We start from the raw sequence: 23864 nt of genomic DNA, 5'->3' as shown, positions 1-23864 counted from the left end.
TGTCCAGTTGTTTATACGTCATCCCATTTTTTCAGCCATATGGCGACTCCGCCGCCTTGCGCTGTCCGGTCTCGACATATTGGGGGGTAATAGCCAGGGATTGAAACTTCCGCAACTGTAGCCTTGTCGGGCGATAATTTGGTCTCGGTGAGGACAGCAATGTCTACATGCAGTCTTTTCAGAGTATGCTGAAGCTCATCCATTTTGTTGTAGATGCTGAATGCATTCGTGAGCAGGAGACGGAGTGAGGGGGCCTTAGTTTTCATTCTGACCGTTGGCGTTGTTTGGGTTGGTGCATGGCCTACATTGGGTGGTGGGCTCGTGGGTTTGTGTATCCTGCTGGGGTGGCTGCGCACCATGCTGGGCAGCTCGCTTTGCATCCTGCGGCAGCGAATGTGGTGACCGTTCCACAGACGAACGTTTGTGGCTGTGAAGGGGGGTCCACCCTTCACAGCCACAAACGTTCTTCTGTGGAACCCCGGGTTACAGGTGTGCCGGCAGCGGACAGGCCACGACTCGCGCTCAGGAAGTCCTTAATTGTGGCGCCAATCCCAAGTTGCTGTTGCTCTTGAAACATGCTGCTGTGCTTCCAGCTGGTTGGTGCTACTGTCGCTACTGCTGCTGCGGCGACTGCTGGGGCTGCTGCAGTGGCCACTGGTGCTGCTGCGACGACTGCTGGTGCTGCTGCTGCTACTGCGGCGACTGCTGGTGCTGCTGCTGTTGGTGTTGTTGTTGGCGTTGTTGCTGCTGCTGCTGCTGCTGTTGTGCTTGTTGTGGCTGGTGCTCTTGCTGCTGCTGATGCTTTTGGCTGCATTTGCATTTGTGGAGGTGTGGAATCTCCACGGCCTGCAGTAGAGAGGCCTTGGCCAGAAAATGGCTGACATCACTGTCAGCTTGGAGGTGGCATCAACTGATATCCTGGCGGACACTTGCCCGTTTCCGGCTGTGTGTGGGCTGCATAGGGCTTGACAGTGCTACGTCACAGCATAGCAACAATTTCAAAAATTCAAAAACTGGATCCACTTGGATCCAGTTTTTGTATGGGTCCAAGCACATTTCAAGCGGTCTTACCCACAGCATGGTGCTGTAGCCAGTGAAACTGACTGATGTGACTACTGGGGCGGGGTTACAACTGGTGGCGAAATAAAAGTCACACCTGCATGCGACATGAGTGGGTTGCTATGCACCCACATACTTAGGCAATAGCAAAGTCACACCTTAGTGGATCCAAAAATAGAAATCTTATGTCAACTTACTACCACATTGCCGTTTTGACGTCATCACTTTCAAGCCCTATTGATGGGCTTTGACATTGTATTGTATTGCATTTATTTAAAAGGATTCTCCAAAAGCAAATGGATGCTTATCACAGAAGTCTCCCACATAAATATCGCAAGAAAAATGGGGAAATGGGGGAGAGGAGAGTGGAAAGACATGCGTCCCCATGCTTTCCGACCTACGGTGTACAAACTCAGTGAGATTGTCCACCGTACAGTCGGGGCTCAAGTTGCCCACAAAGAACACCGATCGCTTCTTTCTTGGCGGGATCGCGGCAACTAATTTCCCACTGTCATCTTTGATGACGGCCAGGATAGGTTGTCTCTTCTCGCAGTTTGATTGCACAGCCTCAGGCTGTGTTTACAAGAGAAATTTCAACCCTGGTCGAGTTCAGCCCGGGTTGAAAGTCTGTACGATAGACAAAAGAGGTGAGCGTTTACATGAAGACAGTTGACCCGGGTCAAATACTGATATGCCGCCAAAAGTCCACTTCTACAGTCCTGTATGGTCACGTGAATCCGTTTGCGCGAAATTTGCATCTGCAGTGCTGTTCAAACCTGGCGCGAGATACGCACAGAAGTACGTTTGTACGATTTTCTTGACCCGGGTTGATTTCGGGTTGATTTTCGGGTTGATTTCAACCCTCCCCCAAGGGGAGGGTTGAAAGGGGTGCAAGGGGAGGGTAGACATCAACCCGGGACGAAATTTCAACCCGGGTCAAGCACAATGCGTCATGTAAACGCGCCATTCATTTTGTGCACATGGCGGGTTGAAATGTGACCCGGGTTGAAACGCTTCATGTAAACACAGCCTCAGGATCGACCAAGCCGGGGTCGTCCGTACGGGTACGGGTTTCATGCTTTGCAGAGCCAGAGATCACGGCCTGCCCTGACTGTTGTCCATCATCTGCATTAGCTGGGTCAAGCTGGTTTGCTGCATGCTGGGTCAAGCTGGGGAGGTTTCGTACGGGTACGAGATTTGTCGCCTTGGGCTTGGTGCTGAGATCGTGCAGGAGCCTTGTCGGGAACAATGGCGGATTTCTGCAGGGAACAAAATTCCTCACGGAGGCCTAGGAGCTGCGCAAAGAGGCCGTCCACACGCTGATGGAGACGCGCCTCATGATCCCTCGACTCGCTGACATGAAAAGTTAGGGTCTGCAGCACGCTGAGCCAAGTCTGCTCTATTGCCGTGCTTGTGACTTTTTTGCCCCTGCTGCCGTGCTCATAGCTGTATCTTCTTCTTGGTTCTGTTTGTCCGCTTATTCTTATATATTTTTCTTTTCTTATTATCAGTGGGACCATTGTCATTAGGTTTAGGCCTGTTTTGGAACTCCACTTTAAATAAAGCCAACCAACAACAACAATACCAGGGAGGGAGCAGAGAAGTTTCATCGCAGGCTCTACTGCGACCTCGCCCATGGCGAAGAAGTTCTCCCTGCCTGCTTTACCTACCAACGCCCCTAGTCCCTACACTACGCTACCCTACTACACTATGCTACCTTACACTGCCACTACTACTACTGTCCTACTTCCAGACCGGCCTGTTGCCGGCTGGGCTGTCAAACACTACGGAGCTGAAAAAGTCACAACTGTCCACAGTCAGTGCATTTGAAAAACATCATTTCGTCATTGTGGATAGGGTGGGAAAAAATTGAACCCTCTTTGGAAAAATCCTGGATCCGCCCCTAAAAAGTCCCGTGCTTTCATGTCGATGCCCGACAGGAGCTGCTAGTTTGGTCGCTTTGTGTTAACTGGTACGCGAACAACACTGGCTGAAGGCACTTGTCGCGTGAACTGCATGAGAGATTTTCTAATGCCATAAAGAACGTAAAAAACGTGATTTCATTATCATTTCATTGGTTTTCGACCTACACTGCCAGGGAAAGTCCCGGTTCGTAGGCTTACAACATGGTCAGTGTGTTCATGAGCGCAGTAACAACATGCGTGTGATCCTTTCCAGAACAACGGGCGTTCTAAGCGACTAACAAGCGCACGTGACAAAGGCGATTCTGAAATCTGGTGAGCCGCGATCCACGCGACTTGGCATTCTTGCGTCACAAGGGACGTCATTTCACCGTGCCTCTCGAAGTAAAATTCAAAAAATTGCGCTCAGGCCTTCAGTCACTTTTGCATCAACAGTCACACGAAACATTATTGGTGGCGCTAGGAAAAGTTTGTCGTTCGGAGTGACAAGTGATCACCGTTGCTTTTCCTTGTCAGTGTCCATAATACGCTTTGTTCTGCGGCGTTGGGAGTAGTGTAAGAGTAGAAACTGCTGTGGAGACGTCGTGGAGGGGCAAGCTTTCCTGCGCAGGTCTGACTTTGGCCGTATTTCAGCATGGTCGAGTGCAAAAATTCAAAAACCTTTATTTCAAGAAAACCCCAAAAGGAAGGTGGGGGACATGTCCTCTGCGCTAGAAGAGGTGTTCTACTATCTGTCGGTGTATAGTTCTTGCCAGTTGAGGACGTAGCTGGCTGTGTTGCCAGTCGATCTACACCCCCAATGAGAACATACCTGCAAATGTTGAGCAAAATCGGAGAGATCCACTTACCCACATACTTTGGTATTCTCAGACATGCTCTCTTAAGACAGCATGTCTGAGAAAACCAGAACATAATTATGTGCAAGTCGGTCTCTTACATTTCGCTCGAATTTTGCAGGTAGGTTTGCTTTGGGGTGTAGATCGACATTCCAAAGCCCGCGCAAGATTGTTTCGGAAGGCAACCATGCAATTGGCATACCCTTCAATATTGGCCCAATATTGCCACGATTTATGGGTCTACAAACGAGCCACGGCACAGCGTACAAGAACAAGCTACGAACAAAACACCATCAGGCCAACATTACCTCACCTTAGAAGAGTTCTTGGGGCAGAATCACTTAGCCACGCCAGCATCCCAGAAGACGACGGCAATCATCCCTTGACGCCACAAATGATCGTCTTTAAAATAGCCAAATTTATTTACTATTAATTTATCTATTACAGCATCTCATAGCACAGTGAGAACACCGGCCAATGCCAAGAGAGAGGGTGTTAGCCAACCACGGCAATAACAGATAGTAGAACACCTCTTCTAGCACCGAGGACATGTCCCCCATCATCCTTTTTGGGTTTTCTAGAAATATACAATTTTGAATTTTTCCACTCGACCATTCTGAAACACGTCCAAACTCATACCTGCGCAGGAAAGCTCGCCCCTCCGCGACGTCTAGTCAGCAATTTCTAGTCCAACACCACGCCCAACGCTGCAGAACAAGGTGCATTGTTGACTCTGACAAGGAAAAGCAGCGGTGATCACTTTTCACTCCAAACGACAAGCTTCTCCTTGCGCTACCAACTTTTTTCGATGCAACAGTTGATGCAAAAGTGACTGAATTTTTGCGGGTAATTTTACTCCAAGAGGAATGATGAAATCACGTGCATCGTGACGATCATTTGTGGCGTCAAGGGATGATTGCCCTCGTCTTCTGGATTTTTGGCGTGGCCACGTGGTGCTGCCACAGGACTCTTCTAAGGTGAGGTAATGTTGACTTGATGGAGTTTTGTTCACAGCTTGTTCTTGTACGCTGTGCCGTGGCTCGTTTGTAGACCAATAAATCGTGCCATTATTGGGCCAAAATTGAGGGGTATGCCAATCTCATGGTTTCTTTCCAATGATTTTGCGCGGGCTTTGGAATGTCAATCTACACCCCAAAGCAAACTTACATGCAAAAATTGAGCGAAATCGGAGAGACCGACTTGCACATATGTTCTGGTTTTCTCAGACATGCTGTCTTAAGTTGTGGTCCGCTTGATGTGCTCGAGTGACGTCCTCGCCGTGATTGTCCTCCAAAATGTGCTGTCCAGTCCATTGATGGGTTTTCCTCTTCCAGTGAAGATTTGACTGCATGCCCCTCCTCCTCGGCGTGTGTGGGGTACTGTATTCCCTTCATGTGTTGTTTCCCGCATTTTTCCTCTGCTCGATACATTTTTATGGTAGTGTAGTGTGAACTTGAGGCGCGTAAGAATATTCTTGCTGATTCTCTACCCCCAGTATAAATTCTGGCTTCTTTTTCTTTCATGCTCATTCCCATGTAACTACTGATGAAAATGGGTGAAAAGCTTTTAGTACTATGAAATTGACAACCTTGTTGTTGTGTGTATATATACATAATATATCTTGACAAGTTTGAGGGAAAGACACAAACGGGAAAAGTCTGAAGAAAAAATCGACTGTCACCACCAGGACTGGAACCAGGGACCCTCGCTTATAGCCAGCGCTGCTCTAACCACTGAGCTATGGTGTAGTCGTCATCCGAGCAGAGACAGTTCAACATTTTCTTCAGACTTCGTAACTCACACTTCCTGTGAATCCACACAGGCGGGTGGGACGCAGCCGTCAGTGTACCCACACACTTCACGTTCCCACAGAATGCGGCGAGCCCCAGGTCATAAAATCTTGACTATACTTAAATCAAATCAACCCCTCGATACGCATATGGCCTTTGCGTCATTTTCATAATAATAATAATGATAATAAAACGTTCGGATTCTTTTGAAAAGTGCCTTATTTGACTGGATGTCGGTTTGCGTGGATACTTCGACCCAAAACGTACCTTCGTTTTGTAAAATAATACCGTAAAAGCTCCTGTATACGCCCACTCGAAAATACCTCCACCCTCCGTGTACACGCCCTGTCAGGGGACGTCAACACTTTTGTTTCAAAATAGCGCCCATGCCCATGTATACGCCCTGGTATGCCGACAAAAACAGTACAGGTACAGGTTCAGATGCTGATACCCAATACTTACTGCTATCCCTATTCTTAGTTGACCTTGTATTGAGACGAACAATATGAATCGAAAGCAATGTACTGACGATTGAACGTAGCCTTACGATGCACAGAAGTCAACACTTCACAATCGGTCTTCTCTATAAGCACGTCTAGAAATGACATCTTACTAGACTGCTCGTGCTCACAAGTAAAGCAGGATGTAGGCTGTTGAGCACATCGAGAAACAATTCACTGCTCTCGACACTGTCAAAATGAGTGAACGAATCGTCGACAAAACGCACATAGAACAAAGCAGCAAATGACAGACCATGTAGATTACAACCGGACCTATGAATTCACGGTAAACATACAAAGGAAACAATCGGAGAGGACGACGACTGACATGAAAGCAACGGCGTCTACGGCTGGCGGTGATGGTGAAGGTGAGATGCAGGACGATGCAAATGAGGAGGTGAGTCAAACCGGTGTGGATGATGGAGCAAGTTGCACGGCTGGAAAAACCGCTCCCAGGCAGGACTTGAGCCAGGTACCTCTCGTATCTCAATCATGGTCTTTGACCAACCCACTGTGCCTGCCTGGTTTACTTCAAAATCAGTACATGGTGATAATGTGACGAAGCACAAAGATGTCAATTTATACAGCATATTGGCGGAAAAATTGTGATGAAACGTACACAGGTTGAATGATAGGGTGAGTTTCGCCAAAGAGTTTACGCACTATAACAGGGAGGTGGGAAGTCAGAATAGCACTAGCTTCCTAACAAACTCCTTCTGTCTACACGGCTCAGGCTGTAGCTCCGCAATGTAAACAGCTTCTAGCACATCTAGGTGACATTTGCTGTGCGCCCGCGCGTGAATTTTGAAGTGCTCTGGAACATTCTTACATACTGCATTCAGGCAAGAAGGGGACAACGCGGGCTCAATGAAGGCAACGTTACGCCAAGGGAATTCTTTTCTGGTGCTGGACATAATTGTTAAATGCATTGGAATGTGAAAATCTGTATAAATTTTGAATTGCGTTGAAATGAGTTTCGTTACGTTGTGTGCTTTAGATAGGGATTAAGTAAAAGTGGGATTATGCCAAAATGAGCCAACGCTCAAATGAGATTGTTCCATGTCCGTGTGGTGAAGGTTGAGGTTCGCGATCGTGAGCGCGTTGGAATGAGCCACGCGGTTAAGGGTTTGGCTGAAGTGGGGGCATACCAGCCGCTCGATGCCAGTGCTGTCCTGTAAAGCGGTGCAGCTTCTGTAAATACTTGGCTGTCTGCGGAGATGTCTGACAATCTTCGAGCCACTGCTGGGGATATATTTTTCAGGATAACGGGCGGGTGGTTGCTGCTGCTGTTAACGTACAAAGGTGTGTCGCCTGGTATGCGGTACGGCTTATACTTGCCACATTTTAGATCTAGGGTCACATCCAGAAAGTCCACTGTAGACAGGTTCGTTTGGGCTGTAATCTTGAGGCGTAGGCGTTAAACATCGCAGAGATGTCCTTGCAGGCTCGATCTGCACCTGGTCCGGTTGCGTTTTTCAATAGGGCGAGGCCGTCGTCTCGGTATAGCCCTATCGTGTCCTTTTCGAAATGGTTGGCTAACTGATTCAGCAGGAATGATCCCACGAGCTTGCTCACTTCTGCCCCGTTGAAGGAGTCATAGTCACATGGAAGTTGCTATCCTTGTTTCTTTTCATCCACGTCTTGGCATCCCTGAAGAGAAGTGACTTCTTGGTATGCATAATTATTTCCATTTCGCTTTCGTCAACAACTCCATTAAGGAACTCCACTATTGCCCACCTGACCTTAGATGTGGCCTTCTGGTGCCAGTATACAAACGAGGAAAACCTATGGGTGCACCGAAAAGTTACAGACCGGTCATGCTGCTATCAGTTGTTCGCAAGGTGCTGACCCGCATCATCACCATGCGTTCACAACAATCTACCACCTCATATGTACGTGAAAGTCAGGCAGGCTTTACACCCGGACGCTCCACGGCTGACGGAGTTTTCTATACGCGTGTCATGTGCGAACGTGCACTACTCGGTGACTGGAAATACTCTGCCGCACTATTAGACTTCAGCGGAGCATTTGATACCATTGTCCGTGAGAAGGCGTTGGCGCGATTTTCAGACTCTGGAGCTGCCACTGATGTCGTTGCCACTCTGATCTCGGACACGACGGTGAGAGTGAAACTCAGTTCTCATTTAGGCAAAGCGTTTGCTACAAATATCGGAGTAGTGCAGGGGGATCCGCTGTCTCCCATCATGTACAATGTGTATGCTGAGGGAGCCATGCGCCACCTTGATCCTATACTATCGCACTTATCTTTACCAGCACCAACCACCCAATATGCAGACGACACAACAATCCATGACACGGAGAGGCGAGAAGTCGAGGAGATTGTGGAGAAATCAAGTGAAAAATTCAAAGAAGATAACCTAATGTTAAATATTCAGAAAACACAATATATTACAGTAACTAAAGCCGACTCCTCTTGGCGATCTGTCAAGCTGCTTGGCTCTTTGTTGGGGTCCGCAGAGGATATTCAGGCAAGAATAGGTGCTGCGAATAGAGCGTTCGGCTCCATTTCGTGGAAGCGTCATAAACTGAGCTCCAGACTTTGTATGTTCTCTGCCCTCATTTTGCCTATCCTGTTGTATAACTGCGGACTGTGGGCCCTGACACAGCAACTCAGTAATCGGCTGGACGCATGGCACCGCAGAAAATTGCGGTACCTGCTTGGTGTGGTGTACCCTCACCACATGTCGAATGCCAAGGTGTACGCCTCAACGCGACAAGGCCCAGTCAGCACTACCTGTCGCAGACGTCGGCTGCTCTGGCTGGGCCATGTTGTTCGCGAAGGACGTAACTCAGCGTCCTACCAAGCACTGGAGATGGCAATTAATACCCGGGACATCAAGCGCCCACGTGGCCGACCCCATCTCAGATGGATTGACAATATTAAAAGTGATCTAAAGCACGCCAATATTGATATTTCTGACTGTTTTGAACTGGCTCTAGACAAGAAAGAATGGCTGATGCTTGTGGAAAAATGTGCTGCGCTTGCGTAGTTGTTCTTACTGCGATACGTTCTAACAATAATGAGATGCCTTTTGTCGGCTCTTCTGCCTGGATTTCGTTGACAGATGCGTTAAGCCCATGGATCCTTCCATGAGTGACATGCGAACTGTAACTATTATTATTATATTTCGTCAACTTCTGTCAGGTTCGACGCGAACTGCAGAGCCTGGGTCATAAGTTGCTCGGTTATCGAGTTCTGAAGGATTACTGTCACACCCTGGCTGCCGTCTACAAATTCACACCTTCCATTTCTATATTTACTAGCAATCTATACTTTCTGCGCTAATACATTACTGTAATAGCTCCCTCACCTAAGCAATCATCCACACGGCCGTCATGGCAATATTTTCTGTGCTGAATCAGACAACAACCAGCTATCGCTAGGCTATGCTTTATATTGGCCAACTTCCACTGAATATGTAATAGTCGCCTGATGATTGCATTGAGCAAGAAACTCTGAGTTGCGACAACTCTGTAAACCTCCGTTGTGCCTTTTGTGTCATAGTGCTCCACATTACTAGTGTTGTGTTGAGCCTTCTCCGCTGGCAGATGGACGTTTTTCTCTATATATTGCACTATCATTAATAGGTGATGGGTTGTGTGAATCACGCTGGTCGGGTTCACACTTACTCGGGATAGGGTTAGTCTGCGCTATCTGATTCGATGGGCTTCTGGTCGGTGTCCGTGCAACTTGGCGCTGTTCTAGTAGCCAAGTACTGCGGCGAACGCTGGTTGTTGTCTTCACCTTCTTGGAGCCGACACGCTGTATGATGGTTCAAGCAGCGATAGTGCTTTGTAAGGGATGTTGCCAGTGCCTTCTGTTTGGGCGGTCTTCATCTCCTGGGTTTGACGTAGTCGACACCTGATATTGCGGCCATGACTAGTCTTGGCGGAATATTTTGCGACATGCGCTCAAGTAGGCATTGGGTTGTCTTGCCGATGTACCTGTGGCCACACTCACAAGTAAATATGACTTTGCTAATATTAGTCATCGGCAAGGCATCCTTGTTGTTCGTTTGGAATAATTTCCTGGTGGTGAAGCAACATATAGGAGAACAAAGAGGAACAAAGCGCTGTACTAGATTGAGAACTTTCTTTTTGATTTCAAGGGATGAGTCACCTAGCCATGTTAGTCGTAGAATAGCACGATTGGAGTTCTTCTCCTTACCACCTGCGTTCGTCGTCATCCGTGAGACATAACTCGCTGTACCAGTGGGAGAGGGTAGCCATTCCGGGAGAAGATGGACTCTAAATTGGAGAGTTCCCCAGCAAGGTGTTCAGGGGAACAAATGCGTTTAGCACGTACAGTTAGCGACTTGATCAGTGCCACTTTTTAGCCCAATTGATGCGTAGCTGTCCCATCTTGTGCACAGTCCGGTGAACGTTGGTTTCCGGTCGATGGTCGTCTTGAAACTGTCCTGCTCTCGGCACAAACCAGAACGTCCAAGAATGGGAGTTTGCCACCAACTTCGGGTTCTATTGTGAATCTTAGCACTGGATGTGCCGCATTGTGCCGATCTAGGAACACCAAAGCATCAGCTTCACTGGGAAAGAGAGAGAATGTGTCATCAACATAACGATCATAAATCATGGGCCAGAGTTGATCAGGAATCTGTGTCTCACAGTAGCCCAGGAAGATGTTGCAAAATATGGGTCCCAAGGGTGAGCCCATCGCCACTCTGTCGATCTGCTTATACATATTGTTGTTGAAGCTGAACTCTACATCCCAGGAGGCTTTGTATAGAAGCTTGCGTAATGGATTTTCTTCAACCACTGGGGGAATGATATCACTGTGGTATAGAGCCTCCAGACCGATATCAAGGGTTTCCACGATGGGTACGTTGGTGAACAGGCTGACTATATGGTATGAACACATGAACCCAGCACATGGCTTGTGCTGCCGGATCGACTGAGCAAACTCAAATGAATGAGATATGATGAGTACACATGTGATGGGTACAGATCCGATACCGGCTTCAGTATCTCAGCAAGCCATTTGGCCATCCCATGCTGTGCGCTGCCTACCATAGACAGTATGGGTCGAAGTGCCAGAGGCTGTTTACATTGCCAAGCTACAGCCTGAGCTGTGTAGACAGAAGGAGTTTGTTAGGAAGCTAGTGCTATTTTGACTTCCCACCTCCCTGTTATAATACGTGTACTCTTTTTCGCAACTCACACTAGCATTGGCTTGCTTGGCTTGCGCTGCCCGCTACTACGCGCAATGCCAGGACCCTGGACGCATTTAAATCTGCTCACTAGATTCACCATCACCTGTCCCTCCCATGCTTCTCCGTCTTGACCTTTACTTTTCTTCTTTTCTTCTTTTATTCACCATGGTTGGTTAACACCCACATCTCCGTACTGGCTGATTTTCTTTTCTTTTGTCAAGCTCCGTATGAAGACATCCAATAAGAAGATTGCCTGATGAGTCCAGCGGGGACGAAACGTACGTCGCAATCGAGCTATGTCGTTGCTGTGTCATCATCTATGTGCCATGCGCTACTTGATGTACCAGCCTGCTATGCCAGATACCGCCAGCCACGCATCTACCAGGCGCCAGGCGCGAACTGATGATGGTGGTGGTGAGAAGGAGAGCTCTGTGCCAGAACTTTGCAGCCTAGAGAGCGTGTGTGGGCAGGCGTGTGTTTACCGCCATATTGCCAGGTGTGTCTTTACCACCATATTTATCAACAATGCCATGAGGTGTTGTCTATAATAATAATAATAATAATTTTAGAATTGCGATCAACAGAACTAGCTGAACCGACATTTTCACAAAGGCTTTTATTGTATTCAAAAAAACGAGTGGATACGAAGGCAGTGGAGAACATGGAAGAAAAAAAAAGTAATATGGAAGAAATGATGAACAAAAAATTGTACTTCAAACTAGTTTTCGCACAACACTCCTCAGGAAGCTACGTTGTACTAATGAAAAACAATCCACTCTTTTTTTGAATTCAATAAAAGCCTTTGTGAAAATGTCGGTTCAGCTCGTTCTGTGGATCGCAATTCTAAAACTATTGTCGCCTCGACGCCTATAAAAAAATAAATAATAGTAGTAGAAAGAAAAAGGACATATGGAAACGAGTTAAGAGTAACTCTCCACCACTGTAACTAGATACTATATACAGTCAGAAAGTGCAACAACTAGGCACAAAACTGACAGAGTACTGAGACATTCGACGTCCTGACACCTAGCTTCAACACATCTTCGTAGCGCTAACCGACAGCCTTCCAACTTGGAAGGTTCAAGGTTATGGAAAGACCAAAGAGGGGAAGGCAAGCGCAACGAAAACGAGCACAAGCTACAGTCCCAACGGAACAAAGAATGTCGATTGTCACTGGACGATGACGAGACCAGTAGGCGATTTGACAAAGTGGTCTAACTACAATTCGAAGCAGCAAAGCAGCACACCACCCAACTTGGGTGGGTCAAAAATATCAAAGATAAGTTAAGAAGGGGGAAGCTTTGCGAGAACGAATTGTACAAGCCGAAATCTAAAATCCGACAGTACTCCTCATGCATGACATTGTGATGGACAGCCATATTGCGATGAAGAAGGCATTTGATTTAGATAGAATGACCCCAACTGCATTAGTTTTACAACGGTGTCATCTGTATTCGTTTGAGCAACGAGTTAAGTTGAAACTATACGTTTTGGTCTATCGCTGCTTGTCATCAATTACTAGCCCCCTCCTTCAGTCACTGTTTCTCCTGCGTTCAGTTGGCCCGCACACAAATGCTCGTACTCGTGGCCACGATACAGCTGCCTTAGTATTACCTGCTGTACATATTGGGTATGGACTGCGCTCAGTTTCTTTTCTGGTGGCAGGTCGGTGGAACACTCTTCCTCCAAACTGTCGTCAGGCACAATCTGCTGGTACTTTTGCTCACCTCACAAAGATTCACCTAGGGTTCCCTGTAACAAGGCCATGCCTGTTGGGACTCCCCTAGTCAAATAATAAATACTACTACTACTACTACTACTACTGGACTAGTTGACTACAAAACAAGTTGTTTCACACGACGTACGTTTCGTCGTATGCTTCGTGACGGCTCATCAGGTGTGCAATTTGAAACTCGGTAATTGAGCGAATAATAAAAGTAGAAAGGAAAAGGACATATGGAAACGAGTTAAGAGTAACTCTCCACCACTGTAACTAGATACTATATACAGTCAGAAAGTGAAACAACTAGGCACAAAACTGACACAGTACTGAGATATTCGACGTCCTGACACCTAGCTTCAACACATCTTCGTAGCGCTAACCGACAGCCTTCCAACTTGGAAGGTTCAAGGTTATGGAAAGACCAAAGAGGGGAAGGCAAGCGCAACGAAAACGAGCACAAGCTGCAGTCCCAACGGAACAAAGAATGTCGATTGTCACTGGACGATGACGAGATGAGTAGGCGATTTGACAAAGCGGTCTAACTACAATTCGAAGCAGCAAAGCAGCACACCACCCAACTTGGGTGGGTCAAAAATATCAAAGATAAGTTAAGAAGGGGGAAGCTTTGCGAGAACGAATTGTACAAGCCGAAATCTAAACTCCTACAGGACTCCTCATGCATGACATTGTGATGGACTAGTTGAATACAAAACAAGTTGTTTCACACGACGTACGTTTCGCCGTATGGTTCGTGACGGCTCATCAGGTGTGCAATTTGAAACTCGGGTATTGAGCCAATAATAAAAGTAGAAAGGAAAAGGACATATGGAAACGAGTTAAGAGTAACTCTCCACCACTATAACTAGATACTACATACAGTCAGAAAGTGCAACAACTAGGCACAAAACTGCTTTGTCAAATCGCCTACTGGTCTCGTCATCGTCCAGTGACAATCGACATTCGTTGTTCCGTTGGGACTGTAGCTTGTGCTCATTTTCGTTGCGCTGCATTCCCCTCTTTGGTCTTTCCATAACCTTGAACCTTGTTCGAAAACTTGTTCGATTTATTTTTCTTTCCATCGCATTTTTCTTCTTGCATGTATTTTCCTTACCCTTTAGATTGCGTTTGCATTGCCTCCATCGCTTACATTGTGTAATAAAGTAATCCAAATGTCACTTCAACCCGTCCTACTTATTGCCATATTAAAATTGTTGTCTCCTCGTCGAATATGAAAATAATAATAATAATAAATACATGTAGAAAGGAAACGGACATATGGATACGAGTTAAGAGCAACTCTCCATCACTGTAACCATATACTATATACAGACCCAACGGAAACAAGAATGTCGATTGTTACTGAATGATGACAAAACCAGTAGGATATTTAGGAAAGCTTTCCCCCTCTTTCCTTATCTTTGATATTTATGACCCACCCAAGTTGAATGGTATGCTGCTTTGCTGCTTCGAATTGTAGTTAGACCGCTTTGCAAAATATCCTATTGGTCTCGTCATCGTCCAGTAACAATCCACATTCTTTGCTACGTTTGGAGGGTAGCTTGTGCTCGAATTCGTTACGCATTCCTTCCCCTCTTTGGTCTTTCCATAAGCTTGAACCTCCCAAGTTGGAAAGCTGTCGGTTAGCGCTACGAAGATGTGTTGAAGCTAGGTGTCAGGACGTCGAATGTCTCAGTACTCTGTCAGTTTTGTACCTAGTTGTTGCACTTTCTGACTGTATGTGAGCCTCTTGATTAGGGTCCAGCGGATAATGCTAGGAAAATGTTCGTATAATGCTAATGATAATGCTCCAAAAACTACCTTCTAATGCTGATTATAATGCTTCAGCAAGGGCTATAATGCTCTTGGTTTGGAACCAAAATGGAAGAAACGCTAAACATTGTCATACTCTAAGGAAATGATGCATGTAGTCGATCTGCCTCTGACACTGCTGCAAAATCTCTCACGAGCTCCATCCCTTCTTAGCACTTTAAGACAGGATCCCGTCTCCATTGGCTGCTCTCCATTGCAACTTTGATGCAGGGCTGTGCCTGAATAGTGGGTGTATCAAATATTTTCCCTTACGTATCCATGTAGTGAGAGGTGAAACAATTAGTATAGGTGATCACTGAGATGAAGTTTATCTTAGCAAATAGTATTCCCGCCTGCATACAAGCAGTCACTGCTTCCACTCTGTGTATATTGTCTTCACCTGAAACAGCTCACTCGAGGCCAGTTCCTGAGAGACGATCTCAGATCGAGATCCCTCCCATTTGCGGAAATCTAGAAAACTTGTTGTCAGACGTTATTTTGCCGCTCTACATCCTCTGCCTGCGCTGTTTTCTTCTCCTGAGGTTGCGTGGAGACAAATGGTTGGCCACAATGCTCTTCTTTCTGATAGAATGTGACTATAGGCCTTGCATTACCACCGTCTACGACAAACTGTACGTGCTTCACGGGGAAAGTAAGACGCGCTGCTTAATTCTCTAATCGACTTGGTACTTTGTCCATGAGAAATTCTCAGTACCAGTAGTTCTTTTCGAGCCTGCTGAGCTGGACTCGGCAAAGGCAGTTATTTGGAACAAGCTCTTTCTGTTTATAGCCCCTCTATCATCCAGGTCCAAATTTATCAATGGATCAGTGTTCAGTATTACTAGAGATGCTATGGCCAAAGCCTATGGCATAACAGGAAAACTCCTCTTCGTCTGTTTGATATTCACGTCGCGTAGATCTACGTCAAGTCTCCTCCATGGTTCTCCATGATTTCTAAAAAATACTCCTCGTAAATCATCGTTACGGAGTTTGTGTAACAGCCTCAGTAGCAACGTTGGGCATGCTACATCACCTGTACATTAACCTGACTACATTGCTACATAAAGATTTTATGAAGCAATGGTATTATGTAGTCAGATAAATGTAGCATCAGTGCTAAAGGTGTTACGTGTGTACACAATCAAAAATTCATGTGCGATACAATATTTGGCGTTGCCCCTTGTGGCTATAGCCGATTGTTGCCAAAACCGGAGATTTCCCGACATTATTTACAATAAATCTCTTTATGTCGCTTAAACCTCACATAATGCTCGTCTTGTTCCTTTCTAATGCTGCACAATGCTCTGATGCTCGGATAGTCTCCGAATGTCGAATATAATGCCGGCATTATCCGCTGGACCCTACGTCTAGATCCGAAAAGGGGGCTTATGTCGTTTTGCTCGGTACTGAGAAAAATGCATTTGAAAGTTGAGTTTTCCGCATTAAGCGATGTATAATTCACTTTTGAAACATTCATAACTCTGTGAAAGATAACGATTTTAGACCTAGGTTTTTTACAAAGTGATCTGCTGGGGTACAGCAATGTCATGGTATAGATAACTCAACAGGTTCAAAAATGACGTAAGCCCCCTTTTTGGATCTAGAGGATCACTTATAGTATCTGGTTACAGTGATGGAGAGTTACTCTTAACTGGTATCCATAATTATATCCTTTTCCTTTTTACATTTATTATTGGCTCAACATCTGAGTTTCAAATAATAAAAAAATAAATAAAATAGTACTTCGAAGTATAAGACTCGCTCTGAACCACGATATGCGGACCATGGAAGTCTAAAAAGCAACCAATCATATTTGAAACTATCCTCAGCCAGATACTGTTTTCCCATGGATATCGAGGCCAAACGGAGGGTGCCTGCAGTTCATCCAATATGCAAACAGCTCTGGAAAGGATGAGGATCAAAATTTAAAGATATTTGTTTGGGTTGGATTCCGAGTAACAACACTATCCCGCTTGTTGATCCTGAAACTGCTGCTAGGTCCAGTATGGCGTGCGCGAAGGGTAATTCCCACCTTAACAATGGGCGAAAAAGTAAATGAAGTTATGAGTTAAAAATGGCGAGCGCAATGTTTGATCGTTCATCACTTACGTTCACAGGTTGGCAATGGTGTATAACCGTTTTGGGTGCAATTAACAGTCTTACTGCCGTTGAGCTTGTAACCTAAATCGCATTTAACTGTGTGGAATGGTGAAGTTCCAAGTATAGATCCGCCATTCACAGTTATGTTGCATGCGGGGATTCCTGAAGACCAATAGACAGGGAATGGAAATTGCATATAGACACACTCTGGTCTATGATGTGAGGCCGACAAAAGTCCTAATGCTAGTAATAGCACACATTCCGAAGATTGAGTGCGACTATTACCAACGCAGTACTAGCGACTTCAATCACATGACCGAAAGGCATAAATATTTAGTTGCATGAATTTATGGTGCAAGTATACCATGTAGTGAATAATTTCCCTCGACGTTCTGCGCCTGCCTACGCGTTATTCATGTGGCCAACGCCGTCGACTTTTACACGATGGCTAAGAGCAGATTCCCACTACGGTACCGTGAGTGCCGTGCCGTGAGTACCCATGGTGATTTGCTCACGTGAGGGGCGGTTTTGGCGCGAGTTCATTCCGTGGCTCCTGCCGCACCGCGCCGTGGACATTCCGGTGCCGAGAGCCTCTGGGGGGGGGGGGGGGGGTGGAAATGGCATACCGTGGTATTCCGCGAGGTCGAATGCAGTGAGTAGTAGGTATTTTACTACTCCCTGAAAGGAAGTTTTTTCTTTCTTTTGTATTTGTGGAACGAAGTTTTTTCTTGGCTTTTGGCTTTTCGATTGGTTGATTCTTGAGCTTTCTCCAGTCATCTCCCAGGCCCCCGCTATTTTCCCTCAAAGTCAGAAATTGATTAAAAAAATGGTGATCCGGCCTGCCGACGGAATGACTGTGCGCAGATGTAAATCACTCTCAGCGTCAAGCTCGTACCGTGGGGTACACGTGACCTACCCAAACCGTCGGCTCGGCACTCACGGTACCGTAGTGGGGATCGGCCCTAACGGTGTGTCGCATGTCATGAGTAATCGATTTTATATATTTTTTTATATCGCTACGTATTTCTAGTTTTCAATGCAAATTGTCGGCATCTCAGCTACTTTGCCCGTCAATAACGGACTCATAATCGTTTTCAAAGTCCATGAATTCGTTTAGATAGGTTCATGGTAAGGTTCTTCTCCGTGGCAGTTTTAGCATTTGAAGAATTTGTGCGCAGCGGCTGAAGTCGGCTATGGTGTGCACGATTTTAGGGTCTCTGTGTGACGGAGCGAGCCGACGTTCGGCTTGTAATTCCGCCACTTTTCTTCAGGTCAGAATTCTGAAGGGGCTTGAGCAGGAGATGATTATTTCAATCCAACGAAGTAGAGGACATCCCGTCCAACATCAACATGTACGACGGTCTCTCTTCATGAGGTCCCAGAAACCCACGTTCGTGCAATCGCTCTGCATAGAATTGTATTCAGGGCTTCTGACGATTGCATACCTAGTTTGTGACCTCGTAACTCCGGTTTTGGACAAGATATAATAACCATTACAATTTTGTGTGTGTTCAGCAAAGGTTTCACTTATTGGCCCTAATTCCAATCTTAGAATTTTGCTCCACTAATACGCTAGCTCGCCTCATTAAAATCGAAAGCTCGTCGTTATTGGAGTGTATCTGCATCCGTAATATTTCCTGTTGCTATAATTACGTCATTGTCTCCATGTTGATCGTTCATAAGATGTGGAAATTCAGTTTAACTGATTGTCAGGGGAAGAGATAAACAGCATCCTTATGCCAAATCGAAGTTTTATAAATCTCTAAAATGGTATCCAATACTCCTCAAATTCGGTACTTACTGTTGCATGTCGGCAGAGTGGTATGCTGGTTGTTTCCATTACAGGTGACCGTGCTAGGACCAGACAGGTAATATGCTGGGCTACAGGTAATGATGTATACTGGCCCAGCTGCACTTCTTGCACCATTGGGAATATTGAACGAACATGTGTAAGCTGAGACCCAAACAAACAAACAAATAAACAGTTAAACTGTGCTAAACAACATCCTAATCTTGGTTCTCACAATTGACTGTAACTGTTGCATTCTGGTACAAGTTATACTCAGTTCTGAACGGGCGACAAGTGCCTACCGCGCAAGTATACCGTGTATAACCGTGCCAAAGGGTTCGGTTGATAGTCCAAGAACATATCAAATGTGCCAACACATGCCCAGGGTTGAATGCTTCATCTCAATACGAAACACAACAGAGCCATAGATCACATAATCACAACAGTAACATTGATCGCTTGGAAGAACTTTGGCCTTACTCCAGAGCATCATTATCTGAAACGAATAATATAGCGTAGAAGAAGTTGAATGATGACGATCTGGTTTCAAACCAAGCCGAGCTGTTCAGTGCCAAACCTGTGCATTGTTCGGACCTACCCACAACGAAGATTTCGTTCATTATCATGCTATGCAGAACGATGCTGATTTTCTATGCAGAGGTGTTATATTTTCACTCAACAATATGCGATCTCTCACCAGGCAATCAAAAAGATGCGAAATATGGTCGTCTTTCCTGGCCAACAGTGCAATTTTTTATAATTTGTAGTAGATATTCTCTGTCTGTTCAGATTTACTGCAGTGGGCAAGAAAGTACCGCTCCCTATTCAATAACCTGTGTTTCGGGGAATTAACCCCTCATCAATTGAGCTTGAGTAGGCTGAGGAAGATTGTGCCTGAAGAGCACCACCTATATAGTGCTCTCTAGGCACAAACATCGCCAGGGATACAAACTTACAGAGACGCTCCGTTTCCAGCGCGACAGACACTTTTCTTACAAATCATCGCCGAAGTCGCAACCACTATTTCGTACTGCTGTGCCCAGCGCGGGCTTTTGACTAGTTGGTTTGGAGTTGACAGCGTTGGGAATGACCGAGCGTCCTCGACGTCTGTTCTCACTGTCCAGGAGCGACACTGACTCACGCTGTTATCTGGTGTTCACGAGGTGTTTGTTTGCTCTGGATGGCAGTCGTGAGTCAGTCAAGTGTCAAGTCAAGACGGCGGAATAGCGCGAGCTCCAGTGTGGGGAAGAAACCTTTTCTTACAAATCATCACCCAAGCCTCTACCACTATTGTACTATGTCTGAAATTTGTGCTATTTTTCTTACTATTCTTGTAGCCTCGTTTTTTAAACTCCAAGTGTATAGGTACTATCGTAGATGGATCCTTCCCTCGAGTCACGAATTCCAGTGATAAATGTGACAAGAAAACGTTCTGGAATATCTGTTGCTATGGTTGTGATATGAGGGCGCATAATTATAGTTTTACTCATTTCATTGGCAAGATCATGTCTTTACGTCGCCGTTTTGAACTAAGAGAGCATGTTTGAGAAAACCAGAACATTTTGTTCAAGTCCATCTGTCCAAATTCGCTTAACGTGTGCAGGTAACGGAAACGTACCTAAGTTTCCGTTGGGGTATAGATCGACTGTGCAAAGAGCCTTGATCAATCGACAATCCCACGTGCATTTACATGGATCGCCCGTTGATCGAGATTGGATCAAGTGCGTCGTGCCCAGCTCACGTCACGACTCACGAGCATGCTGGTCATGTTGTTGGCCTTCCACTACTTCCAGCCGGGATATTCCCTCAACATGCAGCACAGACTACACACAGGGGTAGGGGGGAGTGGTAGGGACCATAAGCAAGCCGTCAAAGCAACGCAAAGGGGGAGCTGGGTTAGAGTCCCGTTGTGACATCGCGAAACATTCTCGTGTTCGGAGGGGTCTACTTGTCATGACCGCAACGAGTGGGAATTAGTTCAGAGAGCATGTCTGAGAAAACCAGAACATATGTGCAAGTCGGTCTCTCAGATTTCGCTCAAATTTTGCAGGTCGGTTTGCTTTGGGGTGTAGGGTTGTCACCCCAAACGACAAGCTTCTCCTTCCGCCACCAACATTTTTCGGTACAACAGTTGATGCAAAAGTGACTGAATTTTTGCGTGCAGTTTTTGGATTTTACTGATCGACTTGCACATAAATTCTGGTTTTCTCAGACATGCTCTCTTAAGTACGTTCGATTTCAACCATGGCACGAAAATAGCACCGGAAATCGTGCCTCTTTTTGTCTTTTCGATTTTTCTCAAATTTCGAAAATGCGTCCTCCATTCTTGTTGGAAAAATTTGATGGAAAAACGTACCAAACAACAAGTAGGACCATTGACTTTGGCATAACCATCACTAACATGACACACAACAGGATCGAGGGTAACCACAGTGCCAAAATATGGACTTTTTCAAGACAACTTTCAGCTTCCTCGCTCGTTTCTTGTCTACGGCTCCGAAACGTACAATTTTTTCTAATATTCTGAACTGACTGGCTCCATTGTAAAGTCATTCGGAGAATCTTTTGGCATGTACCTCGTGAATATATCCCTTTACTGCACCCATCCATCGGCGAGGTGGCTGTTATTGGGTTTCTCTCAGCGGCATTCCGGTAAAAGTCAGTTAGGCTGAGGATTGTTCTCAAGGAAAAGTTCGCAAAAACCGGTGCCAGTAAAAAATATCAGAAAACGGTGTGAAACCGGAAAGCAGCCGACTCGCATAGACGGGTTGTGAACGCGAGAAGCTGATCCTAAATCACTCGGTGTTTCACGCCGGTTCCGATGAACTCGTTCCCGTTGACGTTTCACGGCTTGCTAATGGACATACTGAATGCAACTAGTGTAGGCCGTGCGCTGGTCAACTCCAAGCTCGTCGGTCATTCCTTGCTGTTGCAGATCTACATCGAGCATCAACAAGTAAACTTTTTTTTTTTTAATTTCGGCCAGTCTGCTACTATCATTTCGTCTTGGGGGTTAGACTTGAAGAGGGAAACATCCCCGACACAAGTTGTTTCACAGAACACATATTTTCGGTTTTTGACACTGCCAAAAATAAGTCTGTACACATTACCAGACAGATATAATGTACAAACTGGGCTTGCATGCTTTTTCATGTACAACATACAACTTGTTCATAATTTTGAAGTACACAGCATGTTCCATATAATAATTCATCAATATTGGAATTCAAGCCCACATTATTACACATATGTCATAAAAGAATTGCAGCACTTCCAAATTAAGAACTTCCAATGCTCTTGGGGCCCCTAGCATTTTGGCGGCCTACTTGTATCTATGTATAATTTAGTGCCACTCTCGCCTGCATAAATTCTGTTGTGTTTTTACATTTCTCTTCACTCTGATGAGCTGCCTTAGACAGCGAAAACGGTCAGTCCTTTAAAAAGATTTGTAAAACCGAAAATATGTGTTCTGTGAAACAACTTGTGTCGGGGATGTTTCCCTCTTCAAAACATGTAGGGGCGTTAGCCCGCCTTTCGGCACCGGAAGTTGCAGCTCGCTCGACTTGACTATACTGAGTTCAGAGGACCCACACCTTGATCTGGTGAGCTGCGTCGTGGGGATTTTGCAGTCAGATGTGCGACTGCGGGGCTCGAACCCGCAACCTCTCGGGTCGCAGGCAAGTGCAGTACTCAATTATAGCAATAAAAACTGCTTTATGGCAGTTTTCTAAAAAAAGTTATTGTGTTCTAGTCCATGGACCCCGTCTAAAAAGTAAGAAATTAACGAAATGTGATAGCCGAAAATTAAAATTTCACACAAAACCTCACAATAATCACGACACTTGAAGATCTAATAGTACGGCTTTCAACACTTGTTTATTCTGACACTTGTACTTGTACACGTACAATGTACTGCGCCAACATGCTTGCATGTGAAAGAGGACCACGAGGGGAAAAGGTCGTCTCGCATCCTGTGTGTGATTATTGTGAGGTTTTGTGTGAAATTTTAATTTTCGGCTATCACATTTCGTTAATTTCTTACTTTTTAGACGGGGTCCATGGACTAGAACACAATAACTTTTTTTAGAAAACTGCCATAAAGCAGTTTTTATTGCTATAATTTCTTTTGTTTTTTTGGCTATTAAAAGGATATTATTATTATTATTTTATTTATTTTACTAGGGTGTTTCCCACAGACCTATGGTCTTCTTACGGGAGCCCATATGTACATGTACATGTACGTGTATCATTATCAAATTCAATACCGTATTTATACGCATTGATGTGCAAGCCTTTTCTTGCAGAAAATGGAACTAGTCTTGCGTACATGTACACTGTATTCAGGTTCTTCTGCCGGGGAATCATATGGGTAGTGCAGTGGCGGTGATGCCTTTTTATACGCAGGTCATTCTGTGGATGTTGCAGAATTTCATGACTGTCATAAAATTGTCTTGTCTTTCAGAAAATTCAGATGTCCACACCCTAAATCACATTTACATGAGAATTGTAACCAGGTGCGTGCCGCAGATGTTTTTGTTGATTCTGTGTTTATAATTGTTGTCATGGGTTGTCGTGATAAGGTCATCTGGCATCATATTGTAGTGAAATCGTAATCCTGTTGATGTCGATAAAACTTTTGGAAGCAGTTCAATGACTTCAAAGTGTTACAAGTCCACGATTGTCTAAAACAACACAGCAAAGTAGGAACAATAAACATGTATTAAAATGTAAACAAATACATTGCTGAGTCCGACACCTCGTTCCAACAACTACACTGATCCTGAGGATATAAGGGGCAAGGATATCTGGTTGGAGGTACTGAGAGATAAACAAGGCATTCCATAATAATAACATGTTACACGACTTTGGGGGAGTATGAATGATATCCAGTCAAACCTCTTTAGGACGAACATCAAGGGACCGATGGCATTTGCTCTGTGAGTTTGTCTTAACCCTATTTTATAACGAGCGAATACAATTATTTCTCCAATAGAGACACGAATAGATTTCTTCTACAGCGAAAGGGTTCTAAGCCAGACCAAACCATTGACTCGTCTTTTATGAAACAAATGAGTCACTGAACCTTTCTTTAGCAACATGACGGCAACTGAAACAACAACAGAGAAAATACGATACATGTACAGCAC

General features: G+C 45.3%; 1 protein-coding gene across 1 annotated transcript in view; it reads right to left on the bottom strand.

Annotated features, from left to right (window-relative positions):
* LOC135819468 (uncharacterized) overlaps positions 1–18868 on the bottom strand; it is a 53824-nt gene extending 34956 nt beyond the window's left edge. Inside the window, exons 1-2 of the mRNA XM_065332682.1 lie at positions 18730–18868; positions 16938–17090 (exon numbers count right to left, since the gene is read on the bottom strand). The gene's annotated coding sequence lies outside the window, so the exon portion shown is untranslated. The remainder of the gene's footprint in view (positions 1–16937; positions 17091–18729) is intronic.
* Between the last annotated feature and the right edge of the window lie 4996 nt (positions 18869–23864).

The sequence above is a fragment of the Sycon ciliatum genome, chromosome 6, assembly GCF_964019385.1.
Source record: "Sycon ciliatum chromosome 6, ocSycCili1.1, whole genome shotgun sequence".
NCBI classification, from domain to species: Eukaryota; Metazoa; Porifera; class Calcarea; order Leucosolenida; family Sycettidae; genus Sycon; species Sycon ciliatum.
The sequence above is the reverse complement of the archived record's forward strand: the minus strand, read 5'-3'. Positions and strand labels throughout refer to the sequence as shown.